General features: G+C 39.8%; 1 long non-coding RNA gene across 1 annotated transcript in view; it reads right to left on the bottom strand.

Annotated features, from left to right (window-relative positions):
- Positions 1 to 4612: 4612 nt before the first annotated feature.
- LOC311081715 overlaps positions 4613 to 15537 on the bottom strand; it is a 40122-nt gene continuing 29197 nt past the window's right edge. The window contains exons 2-3 of the long non-coding RNA XR_014605987.1: positions 14016 to 14063; positions 4613 to 5039 (exon numbers count right to left, since the gene is read on the bottom strand). This is a non-coding gene — a long non-coding RNA (uncharacterized lncRNA). The remainder of the gene's footprint in view (positions 5040 to 14015; positions 14064 to 15537) is intronic.

The following is a 15537-nucleotide window of genomic DNA, read 5'->3' as shown; positions in this document are numbered from 1 at the left end:
AATAATAGCCACAGATAAGATAAATGAAATAAAATAGGGTTAGTGCAAATTAAAATATATTTTCAAATGAATATAATACCTAATCAAGCATTTTGTTCCTCCTCTATTATATTGTTCATATCCCCTTGCTCAATAAATAATAAAAAGGGACTCCAAATCCTCTTAAATTGGTCTTCTTTACCCTTAAGAATATATGTTATCTTTTCCACTCCAATGCATGAAGATATTTCTCTTAACCATCGAGTTATAGTAGGCCTTTCTATCTTTTTCCAATAAATGGCGATGAGCCGTTTGGCATGTAGAATACACGTCTATCAATACTTGAGTGTCCTTTTTAATTTTCCAGTTATCTGGATGAATACCAATAATGAAAAGCCCAGGATCCAGTGGCAATCTCACTGAGACTATATGCCATATCATATTATTAATTTATTTCCAAAACTCTTTTATTTTATCACATTCCCACATACAATGAATTAATGTGCCTTTTGCACGGTTACATTTAAAACAAGTATCTGGTATGTTGCTATAAATTTTATTTAGTTTTACCGGAGTTATATAAGTACGCATAAGCCAATTGTACTGTAACAGTTTTAGTCTGCTGTTAACTGTCTGTGTTTGAGCTTTTGCACATGTTTGTTCCCATTTTTCCTTATCTATCTTCAATCCAAGGTCTTGTTCCCACATGGCTAATCTGGATGTAGATGACTCCTGAGAACCTAACAATAACATGTTGTAAGATATGTGTCCTCCACCAAGGCTTGGTTTAGATACACATTTCTCTAGATTAGTTAGCTCTGGCTCAGCAAGTCCTTGTCCCCGGGCAGTACGTATAAAATTCCTAATTTGCAAATATTTATAATAATGTTTTTTAGGGATTTTGAACTTATCAGTAATATCAGTAAATGACATTAGAACGCCATCTTTGTATAGATCTTTAACTTTCCACACACCATTCTGAGCCCAGAGTCGAAAGCCTAAATCCTTTCGACCAGGTATAAAATTATCATTCCCCCATATTGGGCTAAATACAGATAGAGACTCTTTTTCCTTTAGATGAATTCGTAATTTCCCCCAGACATTAATCATGTTCAGTACTATTGGATTAAATGATATTCCACTCAAATTTTTCTGTAATATTTTTATATTGGCTGAATAAAGATACAAGTTAAAAGGAATCTTCGATTTCACAAATAAATTTTCTATTTCTAGCCATTTAGGAGGAGCACTTGCCGAAAAATGAAACATTATCGCTCTTAACTGGGATGCCCAATAGTATGCTTGAATATTTGGGAGTTTCAATCCTCCCCTATCGTATGGTAGGTAAAGCAAAGATGTCCGGACTCTTGGGTGTTTATTATTCCAAATAAACTGGATAAAAATTCTTCGTAGAATGGTGAAAAATGAGGTAGTGGGGGGCAAAGGGATATTTTGGAAATAATAAATTATTTTGGGTAGTGTATTCATTTTTAATATATTAATGCGACCAATTAATGAGATTGCTAAACCTGACCATCTATCTACAGACTTAGTAATTGAATTTGTTAGGGCATTGTAGTTCAATGAGGTTATTTTTTCTATATCTGTCACAATCTGGAGTCCTAAGTATGTAAACGAATCTGTAACATTAAGACTGGAAGTTAAGTATGATAATTTTGACTTTTCCTCTTGATTAAGAAATAAAATAGAGGATTTAGACTGATTTATCTTATAGCCAGAAAATTTCCCGAACCTTTTTATGAGATGAGTAAAGCTGGAATAGATTGGCTGAGCTCTGTAAGAAATAATAAAACATCATCTGCATATAGGGATATGCAGTGTGTTATTGAGCCGAACCTAATTCCACTAATGTTGCTTTCATCCCCTACTGCAATAGCAAATGGTTCAATTACCAAGAGAAACAAAAGTGGTGACAGAGGACATCCCTGCCGGGTGCCTCTATTTACTTTGAAAGGCCTTGAAATTATTCCATTGGTCAGAACCTCTGCTGTAGGGTGTGTATACAATAACTTAATCCATGAACAAAATACTTCCCCAAAACCAAACCTTTGTAGAACCTCCCAGAGGAAAGGCCACTCCACCCTATCAAAGGCCTTCTCTGCGTCTAAAGATAAAATTGCTGTATCTGGAGAGCCCTTTTTATGATGTAAAATATGAAACAACATCCGTACATTGTGAAATCCCTGACGGCCTTTCACAAATCCATTCTGATCGCGGTCCACTATATTTGGTAAGACATTTTCTAGTCTTTTTGCCAATATCTTACTAAGTATCTTTGTATCAGAGTTTAGTAATGAAATTGGACGATAGGATTCACACTTTGTTTTTAATTTGTTGGGTTTAAGAAGGAGCATAATCAGTGCACCTCTTAAAGATGGTGGGAGTACACCTTGTTGGTATGACTCTTTAATCATATTTAAGATAGGAGAGGCTAATTTTTTCTTAAACTTCTTATAAAAATCTATAGGAATTCCGTCTGGTCCAGGAGTTCGACCACCTCTCAGAAGTATATAATGTTCCATTGAAAGACACCTGTAGCCGTGAGGGGAAGAAGAATCTGTAATCCAAATCTTTTGCTCTAAGCTTTTTCTTGACCTCATTGTAGCACTGGCATTTCTTGCTGACCTCGGCTGAAAAATCAGGAAAGAGCATCACTCGCTTGCCTTTGTACAGAACCTCTTTTTTGTTTCTCTGGCCGCATTCAATACCCGGACTTTGTCTTTGTAATTGAGGAACTTCATTATTAATGCCCTCGGCGGTGATTTGTCGTCTGATCTGACACTTGCGATTCTGTGAGCTCGTTCAATGATCAGCGGAAAGCGAAGAGGTTCCATCCCCAGTGCGTCAGGAAGCCAATTTTCCAGAAAGCCACACGCGTCCTTGCCTTCAGCTTTCTCCGGCAGCCCCACCAGCCGTACGTTGGAACGCCGGCTGCGATTTTCCAGATCTTCTGTTTTAGCAGACAGCGACTTTATTTTGTCTTCCAACATTTTAGCTGTAGATTGCAGTTTGTTAACGGTGTCCTCGGTCTGAGATATTCTCTCCTCTGCTTCTGTCAGTCTAGCGGAGCAGTCACCTATTTGATTCTTAACGTCCGTCAAAATGGTTAATACTGATTCAAATTTAGCAGAAAACTCGGACTTTAATGAGATGATTGCTTGAAGAATATTATCCAAGTTTGCGGGATTACTTTCCTTCGATGTCTCTGCTTCTCAAGACTCGGCCTCCGAACTTTGTGTAACAGGGAGGTGGAGAGCCCTTCATTCCGATCAGATTTTGACGTTTTCCCTCCTTTATTTTTCAACAATTTAGGTGCCATATTTGTTAGGAATATATGAAATATAAGTAAATACTTTCTATTAGTAATGCAAGAGCGATTATTGATGAAATTAGATGAAAGTGGAAGCGACGCAAGATAACGTTACCGCTTATCTCCACGCCATAACCGGAAGTCCTGATAATTCATTTGATATAATTGAGTAAACAGCTATGGAGCCAGAATTGGCTATTGTCATTTTTATGTTTTATATTTTACTGGAGGACATGATGAGGATGTTTCAGCCCCGGCACTGCCAGGTCATGTAATTCCGGTTTAGCCCTGTTTGAATATAAAACCCAATTGAATATAAAAAAGTCCAGTATTTCTCCCGCTCGTCATCTGCAGCTGTCAAGAACAATCCTCCGTAGGCTAGACCGGTCCGAGCGCTTCAGATGCGCCCTTTGATATGGGCTGTAGCTGTATAGTTGGCAACAATTTGTTAATATTGTGACAATAGGCCTACATTTTGTTACTTTAATTTTCAGAACTGCATACTTCGTTAAGTATTCACGTACAAATGTGAAATAACCTACTGAAGTACTTTTTCCCCCCTCACATCACAAAAGTATATAGTTTCAATGTAACAACCTTGAAAATATTCAGAAGTAAAACGCAACATACGCAGTAATGCAGTAGTAGCATAATATAAATCCAAAACCATCATAAAAACCCTGACAAGGGTTTTTTTTGTCCCTGCAGAATAGATACTTTTAGTTGTACTCTTGATACTTTAAGTACATTATAGTATGCAAGATAATTTTGCTTAACTAAGGTTTTAGTAGTTTTTCCCCAATGCGGTATTAGTAGTTATTAAAAAGGACTTTTTTCAGAAATATACTCTTTTTGAAAAAAAAATAAACTCAGTAACATGGCAGCCGTCGGTTGAGTCAGCCCTGCAAACCTGTTGGTAGACAACTTAGTGGATAGTGGAAAGTGGAAATATGCACTCAAACACTCTGGAGACCATCCCAGATGATGTCCCACCAGCAGAGGGGCCTTACCAGGGTCTCTATTGTGGAGCACATCCCGGTCCAGCAGCACCATCAGGGTCTCCCTGCTAAGCTCAATAAAAGTCTACATCATTTTTTTCTTATTTTATGTACTGTAAATTTAAATGTTTATGTTGATTTTGATATGTTTAACGTATGTTGTAAATAGTTGGAAAAAGTACTTTAATGTAGCCTATAGAACAAATGATTTACATTTACCAATTTCATTTGAAGAAAAAAAAAAAGGTATAGAAGAATTAGTTTCATGTAGAAATTATGACTGTCATTACAAAAATAAACAATGTCCAGAACAATTCATTCTCTTTTATTTACACATTTAAAGTTGCATAAAAATAATGTACAGAATTTTTCTTTCCTTTTAAGAAATAAAAGTGAAAAAAAAGTTAAACAAGAATATGTAGAAAAATATATATATTTTTCACTCACTCTCTCAAGAAGAGAAAACAGCCTGTTCATCCTCTCCCTACTCTCCTGTGCTCTCCTCGCCTCTGCCTCCCTCTGTAGTTGCATGTCTTTTCTGATCAAGTCCAAAAACTCGTCCTCTCTGTCTCGCCGCCTTCGTGCTGCTGGTGCTGCTGGTGCTAGTGCTCCTGGCTCCTCCTCACTGTGGGCAACCACTGCCTCTGTCCCAACACCTCATTCTTGAGGACAAACCAGGGCCAAGTTTCAGCAGTGGGTTTCACACTCACACCCTCACCTGTCCCAGGACACTTGGCAAGGCAAGGCAAGGCAAGGCAAGTTTATTTATATAACACATTTCATACACAATGGCAATTCAAAGTGCTTTACATAGAAGAAATTAAAATAATACAAAGAAATAATAATAATTAAAACAGTTTAGAAAAATAAAATACAGTACAGTACAAACAGTCGGACGAACAGCGGCACAGTGCTCATTCAGTAAATGCATAGCTAAACAGAAGTGTTTTGAGTCTGGATTTGAATGTGACCACTGTAGGAGCATGTCTGATCTCTTCTGGAAGCTGGTTCCAGTTGCAGCTGGCATAATAGCTAAAAGCCGACTCGCCATGCTTAGAGTGAACACTTGGTATTTCTAGCTGATATGATCCTAATGATCTGAGTGATCTGTTGGGTTTATATTCAGTGAGCATATCTGCAATGTATTGAGGTCCTAGGCCATTGAGTGATTTATATACCAGTAATAATACTTTAAAATCAATCCTAAATCTAACTGGGAGCCAGTGTAAAGACCTGAGGACTGGTGTGATATGTTCATATTTTCTGGTTCTTCTCAGAATCCTGGCGGCAGCGTTCTGTATGAGCTGCAACTGTCTTATGGTCTGTTTGGGAAGGCCAGTGAGGAGTCCATTTCAATAATCCACCCTGCTGGTGATGAAAGCATGCACAAGTTTCTCTAAATCTTGTCTGGAAACAAAGCATCTAATTCTTGCAATATTTTTCAGATGATAGTATGCTGATTTAGTTATTGCTTTGACATGACTACTGAAACTAAGGTCTGACTCACAAGATAGTGTCACACCAAGATTCCTGACTTGATGTTTAGTTGTTTGACCCCTAGAGTGAAGGTATGCGTTCACCTTGAGAACTTCATCTTTGTTTCCAAACGCAATGACTTCAGTTTTGTCTTTGTTTAACTGAAGAAAGTTTTGGCACATCCAACTGTTGATTTCATCAATGCATTTGCACAGGGAGTCAATGGGGCTGTAATCGTTAGGCAATAGGGCTAAGTAGATCTGTGTGTCGTCTGCATAGCTGTGGTAAGCAATTTGGTTCTTTCTCATTATTTGGCTCATTGGGAGCATATACAGGTTGAACAGGAGTGGTGCAAAAATCGAGCCTTGAGGGACTCCGCATGTCATGGATGTCCACTCAGACTTATGGTCTCCTATACTCACATAATAACCTTTCCCATCTAAGTATGACCTGAACCATTTTAGGACTATACCAGAAAGCCCCTCCCAGTTTTCCAGCCTGTCAAGAAGTATGTTGTGATCGACAGTGTCAAATGCAGCACTGAGGTCGAGTAGTACCAGCAATGATAATTTGCCTGAATCAGTATTTAAGCGAATATCGTTTATTATATTTATGAGCGCTGTCTCTGTGCTGTGGTGCGGTCGGAAACCAGATTGAAAATTGTCAAAGGATCCATTCAAGCTCAAGAATTTGTTCAGCTGATTGAAGACAACTTTTTCAATGATCTTGCCTATGAAAGGAAGATTTGAGATCGGTCTATAGTTGCTTAATATGTTCTTATCCAGATTGCTCTTTTTCAGGAGGGGTTTGACAACTGCAGTTTTCAGGGAGTTTGGAAAACTCCCAGAGAGAAATGAGGCATTTACCACTTCTAGAAGATCTGCTTCTAAACTGTTTAACACACTTTTGAAAAAAGATGTGGGAAGTGTGTCAAGAGCGCAGGTTGATGTTTTAAGGTGCTGTACGGTTTCTACCAAAATTTTGCCATCAATTTCTTTGAAATCAGACATAGTAACTACTTTCTCAGGTGGTCTGATCTGTCTTACCCCAGCGCAACTCAAGGATGTGCTGATCACCTTTCTGATATTATTGATTTTCTCAGAGAAGAAAGAAGCAAAATCACTGCACTTGTTGTCTGAGAGCATTTCACTGGGAATCTGGCTTGGGGGGTTTGTCAGTCTCTCTACAGTAGCAAAAAGAGTGCGTGTGTTGTTTAAATTGCAGTTTATAATATTTGAGGAGAAAGTCTGTCTAGCTTTGCCTAGTTCCATATTGAAAGCATGAAGGCTGTCTTTGTAGATGTTATAATGGACTACAAGTTTTGTCTTCCGCCACATGCGCTCTGCTTTTCTGTATTGTCTTTTCATATTTTGCACTGTTTCTCCAAGGTGCTTTTTGTCTGCCACTCTTCTTCCTGACTTTCACAGGAGCAATATCATCAATTACACTTTTAACTTTTGAGTTAAAAGAATCAAGGAGAAAATCAACAGAGTCAGCAGATATGCTTGGTATTAAAGATATAGCCTTCATAAATAGTACACTAGTGTTCTCATCTAAGCATCTCTTCTTGACAGACACAGATCTAGCTTCAATGGCAGGAGAGATCAATATATCAAAGAAAATACAGAAATGATCAGACAGTGCTACATCCTTAATAACAATCGATGAAATGTTTAGACCCTTACTGATAAGTAAATCTAGAGTGTGTCCACGATTGTGTGTGGGTCCATGTACATGCTGAGTCAGATCAAAAGTTTTTAAAACAGTTTTGATTTCTTTTGCCATATTGGTTTCTACATTATCTTGGTAATTCCCAAATGATATTTGCTTACATTGATAGATGTCTTTAAAAAGAGCAGCTAGACCCCCACCTCTCTTAACAGCTCTGCAGACACTCATAAAAGTAAAGTTAGGAGGGGCTGCTTCATTGAGGATTGTTGAACTGCAGCTGTCTTCTAGCCATGTTTCATTTAGAAGCATAAAATCCAGGTTGTTTGTGGTTATTAAGTCGTTGACTAGAAGTGATTTATTTTTAAGTGAGCGAATGTTTAAAAGTGCTAACTTAACAGTCTTACCATCACACGCACTCATACTAGACACACTTTTTGTCCCCACAGCAATCTTAGTTTGACATGTAATAGGCACCAGATTAGTTGGGTTTGCTGTACGGTTATTTAAGGCCTTAGACTTTCAGGCAAGTAGTTCTTACCCTATACCATGTGTCAAAATGATTGATGGCTTCCGGTTGTCATTGACCTTTCCGGTTGACCTGCCGGCCTGTATTGTTATGGATTGACCTATTGACCCTTCCTATCCCTTCGATCATGTGCTTTGACAGGTTGATCTTCCGGTGTCTTTCCGGCATATGTTGTTATGGTGTGCCCTATTGACCTTGCTAGTCCTAGATCATGTGGTTTGACAGAAAGTTTTTGCCCTATTTGAACCTTTTTATCCCTAGATCATGTGTTTTTGACAGAAAGTTTGAAGGCGCTGTTATATAGATGTGTCAGCATCTCCTCCGCATTCCAGAGTCCATTGTATATAAATGGGGTCAGTGTGTTCTACAACCACCACCGCTAGAAACATGAGCTACATGAGCATGGACGGTTTATCCTCCCCTCAACCCCCAGAGACGGGGCTGACCAGCGGGATGATGGAAAGTCTGACTATGGCACCGAGAAAACCTTTTGGTCACATCCGTTTGACAAGTTTTCTCCATGAAATTTCGGAATGGACTAAAGCTGAATTTATGATGTGTAGTAACCGTGTATTCGGATACAAATTTCACAAACCAACTCGAGTTGTTACGCTCTACACCACTGACGGCGTCGGCGAGTTTCAGGCTGGGGAAGACGCGTGTCTGGTATTTCCTGAAAAAGACTGGTCTCTCTTCTACAATCGTGTCTGTAAGGATCTGAATGATGGTGGCGAGGAGCCTTTGTACATTTCGGAGTGGGACGGGGTAGCCGATAATGTCCGGTACCGTGTGGTAGGTGACCATACTAACAAGAGGCCGTATGATTCTGTGTTCATATTCAGCTGTAAAGACAAGGAACTTATTCAAGGAACAGTCGGGACTATTCTGCACGAATTAAAAGACGAACCATTCATCGCCGCTAAGCTAGAAGAAATCAGCGCGAGACTTCTGGACAAACCCTGCGAGGAAATAGTGCACGACTGTTCCTTGAATACGGTGAGGGTGAGATTTTAACCCCAACCGTCCTAGGAGGATACCGATGATGGCATGAAAATAGGGTCTAAACAGTTTGACTGAAAGTTCATCAAAATGTGTGTCAAAGTAGTAGTTAGGAGGGTCAAACAGGCAGGAATGTTGCAGTTGGCTGGGATGATCAATCTCACACCCCTCGCAGTCGTCCTTGAGCTTCTTGCCGATGAGATGTTGGAGCAAAACCACGGTCGCGGCTTTTATGATTTTGAATCCCACGTCACTGAAACACCCGTCTGTGACGTCGAAGCCATGATTAGCATGATGCAGGGCCCCATCGATTGTAGATGCGTCGTGCGATTCCCGATCGTTATGGAGCCTGAAACTTTTGTCTGACCCATGGGGACGGTCGCAGTGGACCCCCGAACCCCAGTCTTTGTCGGGCTTGATATTGTTAACCGAACTGTAGTAGAATTCATTGTTGGACGATTCCGGGTTGATGAGGTAAGTCAGGTTGCGAGATCCGAGCTTTTTGTTGGATGGTGGTGGTGAAGGTTTAGTGCAAGCGCAGTCGCACTCAATCCCCGAATCCCTGTCTAAGCTACGCTTGATAGTTTCAGCAGGATCCCTGTCGTTTTGGAGGTCCAATGGTTCAGGGTTGATAATGTTACCCGGACCCCAATCGTTTTCAATGCACGATTCAAAGTTTATGCGACGTTTGATAGTTTTAGCCTGAGCCCAGTCTTTGTGATGATCCGTTGGTCCGCGGGCGTTGTCGTCGGGAGGGTCGAGAATGCTGCCGAAAGAGATTCCGCAGCTGCATACATGATCGGGTTCTGAAGCGCCGTCTTCAGCCATGGTTTATAAATGATGTATGGGGGGTCTGGTCGCCGGAATTTATGATCGTTGTAGTAAAGGGGCGGGGGCGTTGTAGCACTTGAGACCTGATTTATAGACGCCGTTTGGGTAGGTCTGGCCGTCGATGGCCGTAGTAAATGGGCGGGGATGGCAGAGCGAATGTGCTGCTGCGCGCGCATCTCTCAGGGTGGAACAGCTGCACTTTAATTTTGTTGTATCCGTCATGCATGTCGCACCATTTGAACATTTTGTTGATGATTGAAAAAACCCTATTCAGCAGATCCAGATCGCACCACTTGAACAAAAATTGCATTTCATACAGATCGTGATGCTCGTTAGGCAGGATGCGCCCCGACCGCGTGTTGTTGAGCTTTGTCTTGTCTTTACAGCTGAATATGAACACAGAATCATACGGCCTCTTGTTAGTATGGTCACCTACCACACGGTACCGGACATTATCGGCTACCCCGTCCCACTCCGAAATGTACAAAGGCTCCTCGCCACCATCATTCAGATCCTTACAGACACGATTGTAGAAGAGAGACCAGTCTTTTTCAGGAAATACCAGACACGCGTCTTCCCCAGCCTGAAACTCGCCGACGCCGTCAGTGGTGTAGAGCGTAACAACTCGAGTTGGTTTGTGAAATTTGTATCCGAATACACGGTTACTACACATCATAAATTCAGCTTTAGTCCATTCCGAAATTTCATGGAGAAAACTTGTCAAACGGATGTGACCAAAAGGTTTTCTCGGTGCCATAGTCAGACTTTCCATCATCCCGCTGGTCAGCCCCGTCTCTGGGGGTTGAGGGGAGGATAAACCGTCCATGCTCATGTAGCTCATGTTTCTAGCGGTGGTGGTTGTAGAACACACTGACCCCATTTATATACAATGGACTCTGGAATGCGGAGGAGATGCTGACACATCTATATAACAGCGCCTTCAAACTTTCTGTCAAAAACACATGATCTAGGGATAAAAAGGTTCAAATAGGGCAAAAACTTTCTGTCAAACCACATGATCTAGGACTAGCAAGGTCAATAGGGCACACCATAACAACATATGCCGGAAAGACACCGGAAGATCAACCTGTCAAAACACATGATCGAAGGGATAGGAAGGGTCAATAGGTCAATCCATAACAATACAGGCCGGAAGGTCAACCGGAAAGGTCAATGACAACCGGAAGCCATCAATCATTTTGACACATGGTATAGGGTAAGAACTACTGGCAGTTAGTGCAGCAAGTAGATTCTTGAACCAGAAGAGGCATTTTCTCTCTTATCCTTATGAATATAGGCAGTTGTGTTTTCCTTTCCCCGGAATGTAATCTGGTCGGGTAAAAGAATTCTGCGTTTTTGTAGTAGTCCAAACTTTGTCGTTTGAGCACTGTGCTGATTTGCTGAAGTTAAAATTAGGTGATAAAAGGAGATAAAATATAAAAATATAGGATAAAATATAAAAGCGATAGAGCAAAGCGCGGAGCAGTAAGCAAGAGTGTCCGAACAGTAGCTGAGCAGGAAGTGGTGCTGCAATCCTAAGGCAGAGCAAATTAACCATGGTTCATTAACAACAACAGCACAGTACATTTCAGCAAAGATGTGTGTATAAATTTTCTTTTTATTTATTTATTTATTTATATATTTTTTGCCTGTATGGGAGTTACCTTCCCCAGACCCATTTTCTCCTGAATTGCTCTAAAAAATCAGAAAAGGGTACTTAACACAGGGGTGCAATCTTAACATTGTGCATTGTTAACACTGCAAAATATGACACATCAGGACATGCATACAAAATACTTCAGAAATCATATTTCTGGATACCCAAATTTGGTTAAAACCTTTGTAGACATAGCTTGCATGACAGCACTACACAAACACATAAAAGTGAAACCCCATTGCCTTATCTACTGCTTTTCTTATTGTTGTGGGCTTTATAGGGTGAGTGATATTTATTATAATACACAAGTATGATAGGCTAGTGCAAATATTACAAATAGATCGTTAACCCTCTGGGGTCTGAGGGGTTTTCTGGCCCTGGAGGTGTTCTGACATGCTCTGACATTTGTGCTTATTTCTGTTACTTGTGACATTGTCATGGCTAAAGTCTTATTACACTGTATTCAGCACAAACTCTGCTACACTAATATATCAGCAGCATGTATGTAAAAGTTTGTAGTTTTGAGATAATGACATTTATGCATGGTTTGTGAAAATACAAAAAAAAATTGTCACTGAAATAAGGCCATGAAACCCATACTGATTATTTCTTCACAAGACTTTTGAAAATTGTATCACGTAGCCTAGAATATTTGCTCCAAAACTATGTGAAAATCACCCTGACTGCTCATTCAGATAAGACAATATATTGATTTAAAATTTGAAAGACATGTTTTGTGTGAGAAAGCTTTATGCGGGAGGTGTGATCACATTAATATGTATGTCTTTCACACCTGAGAAAGACAAAGACCCTCCCCTAACGGCCCTATTAGGAGCTATCAGGCCCTGTCATTCTGAGCAACCTTGCACAAAGAATGAGGAGATTTAAAAAAGAATGGCTGTTTGATTGTTTGGATTTATTTACAACACAACATAATCCAAAGATACACAACAAATGACAAAAGAGCACATTGAAAACAATGATCCAAAGACAGAGACCTTTGTGCCATTCCTAAAAACATTGTACATACCTTTCATTTCCAAGGTGTTTGATTTTCACTTTACCATGTTCATGTACAGAGACCCATGTGAATGTTGAAGTCAGCAGGACTCAGTGGCATCTGGTCCCTGAAAACAAAAAGAAAAAGTGAACATACTGGTATCAAGAGAAACTATAGGCCACGATTTTGGGAATACATTTTAGATTCTTCTGGTTAAAATTGCTTTTTAAAATTCACAGAATACACACACACACACAAATGTTTCCAACAATAAATACTATAATGAACACCAGGTTTGTTGTGCCTTGTAGGCATAGGCTATGCCCAGTGCTGCATAAAATAATAACAATAACCTATAGCAGCCTATAAATCTTCCAAAAGATTTCAGTAACAACTACGCTAGAGAAAAATATATTGATTATCATATGTTACTTCAAATGTATATCATACATTATGATGATATGAAATGAGATAATAGTAAAAACATAAAGCATAATGTTTGGTGCATTTTGCTTTTCAAACGCGATCTCTCTCCAAAATATGATACATTCAAACGCACAGCATGCTCCAAAATATGAAACATTATGGTTACCATATTATACATATCTACGTTTGAGCAGATATCCACAAACACAGTATTTAACAGTAAACACGGGTCTAAATATAATAATATTCACCATATATCTAGCAACAGTTCAACTGCAATGTGAAGTTTATGCAACAATAACATAAACTAATAAGTAAGAATTTCTTACCTTACATCTTTCTTGTCTTCAAATCGCGTTCTTCTTCTTCTGAGGTAAATCCAATGTAAGCTCACGGCACGTCTTTCAAACTCGGCGAAAAACAGAGACTTGTGAAGTTTTTTGGTGTTTTGTTTTTGAGGTAACGAGCGCGTTCGCGTTCCATGTGGAGATTTGCATGTGAATCTCTTTTGCGCGAGTGGGCGTGGTCAAATTAAATATAATGAGCAAGCGTTTGAGATTCTGGACATCTTGTTGGTTTTATACAAATTACTTAAACAGAGAATATTTGTTTTCAGTTTGAATCCGATCATTTAAAAGTACACACTTAAATGTTTATAAAGGTATATGGCTCATAAATGTGTGAATAGTATTCGCTGAGTTTTGTTTCAGTTTATAGACGTGCTCAAGAAAAAAAAGTTCACCGCGACGGAGAGGCAGAACGCACACCCTGTTTATTTTCTTTATTTTACGAAAGCACAATGTTTTGATTTGATTGTAAGTGGACACATACAAAAGTAGAAATATCACAGATTCTTTTTTTATATTTCTTTTTTCTGTATGACCATAAATGACGGAGTAATTTAAGTTTATTGTGCTAAAATGTGAAGAAAATCCAGCAAAACGCGGGGTGCATTTGCCGACCCCAGAGGGTTAAACTAATATTAGCACGTATAAGTTTTGCCTCAAACTACCTGACAAATGAAGCCATGCAATGGTGACGAAGGAGTTAAGATGAAGTATATAAGAAACTTTAACTCTGGTTTCGCTAGCTATTTGAGTAAATGAAAACATAATACTTACATTTAAATGTGAATTTGCTGTCCACCACCGAACTCTAGTCTCAGCCGCCTTAAAAAAAAAAAAAAAAAGCTGTCGTCACCGGCACGCAATGACTTATGGGGTAGGATAGGGCGCTAAGGATCCTTTTTATGTATCCTTCCTTTCACAGGGAAATGAAGGGCGCATTTGACGTCGCTTTTGAATCAGGGTAGCCTTTGTCGCTCAGCAATGACGCAACCGGCCTTCAAATACGGCCTTCGAAGGATGCAAAATTGAATTGGGACAGCCTTCATCGCGCCACGGTGACGCAATTGGCCTTCAAATGCGACCTTCCAAGGATGCAGAATTGAATTGGGACATCCTTTGTCGCACCGCTGTGACGCTTCGTCGCGCCGCTGTGACACAATCGGCCTTCAGAGGATGCAGCCTTCACATTGGGACACAGCTACTCTATTCATTTACACACAAGCAACTCATGATCCTGTGTTTTCAGTGTGTCAGAGCGTCTCAGTTCACAGTAAATCAGTGGTCTCAAACTGAGCTCCTGGAGGATCACTGTCCTGCAGAGTTTAAATCCAACCAGCTCCAAAACACCTGCCTGGAAGTTTTTAGTAATCCTGAAGACTTTGATTAGCTGGATCAGATGTGTTTAATTCGGGTGGAGCTAAACTCTGCAGGGCGGTGGCCCTCGAGGAGCTGAGTTTGAGGCTGCGTTCCAATCCACTTTTAGACATGCACTTGCGAACTTCCCTAAGCACTTCACCTCGGGGGAATCCCTGCCGCCATTTTAAAGTGCGTTCCACTTTGTGAAGTGGACGAGGGAAGTTTATATGGACAGACCAAAAGAAAAAATAAATTTTTTACGCTTGTCATGCGAGCATGGAGAGTTGCACTATAAGGATTCCAAGATTTTGATCTTTCCAGACTTCTTCTGCAGAACTCAAGAAACCGGGATCAGTTTAAATCAGTTAAGGCTGAACTACATGGAGCCGGTGTCAGATTCAGGATACTGTATGCCAGCAGTCTTCTCCTTTCATTCAACAGCGAATTACAGTTTTGACACCCCCAAAGCAGTTTCTATGTTTCTTACCACCGTGGTTAAACCCAAACAGTCAAGCGAGGTATAGCTGCTGTGGTTACAGGTAATGACAGATTATTTTTGGACAATGTTCCACTCAGGACAGTAGGCCTACGTGAGCGGAGTCATATAGGTAACATCCTTTTTGCGCCCTGATTGGTCATGTCATTAAAGATCTACGTTGTATCACTCTATTGACTTTTTGCATTATGAACATTTACAGTACATGAAACTTTGACTTTTTATTATTTACAGTTTCATATGCAGTCTGTGAACTGTGGTTTGTTCCCTATTTCTTAATATATTTACAATTAGTAACAGAGCTCTCTCCGAAAGTTCAGCAGAGATAAAGTTTGTGTTGTGTGATAATGGGTAATGTTCGTACTAATGTAGTATATGTTTTTTTTTCCCCTTTTTTTTTCTTTCCTTTTACGTTTTCTTTGTCATTTCACTTAATCTCAGAAG

Source organism: Abramis brama, assembly GCF_963993115.1.
Source record: "Abramis brama genome assembly, chromosome: 4".
Classification (NCBI taxonomy): Eukaryota; Metazoa; Chordata; class Actinopteri; order Cypriniformes; family Leuciscidae; genus Abramis; species Abramis brama.
Note: the sequence above shows the minus strand (reverse complement) of the source record. Positions and strands in the feature narration are given on the sequence as shown.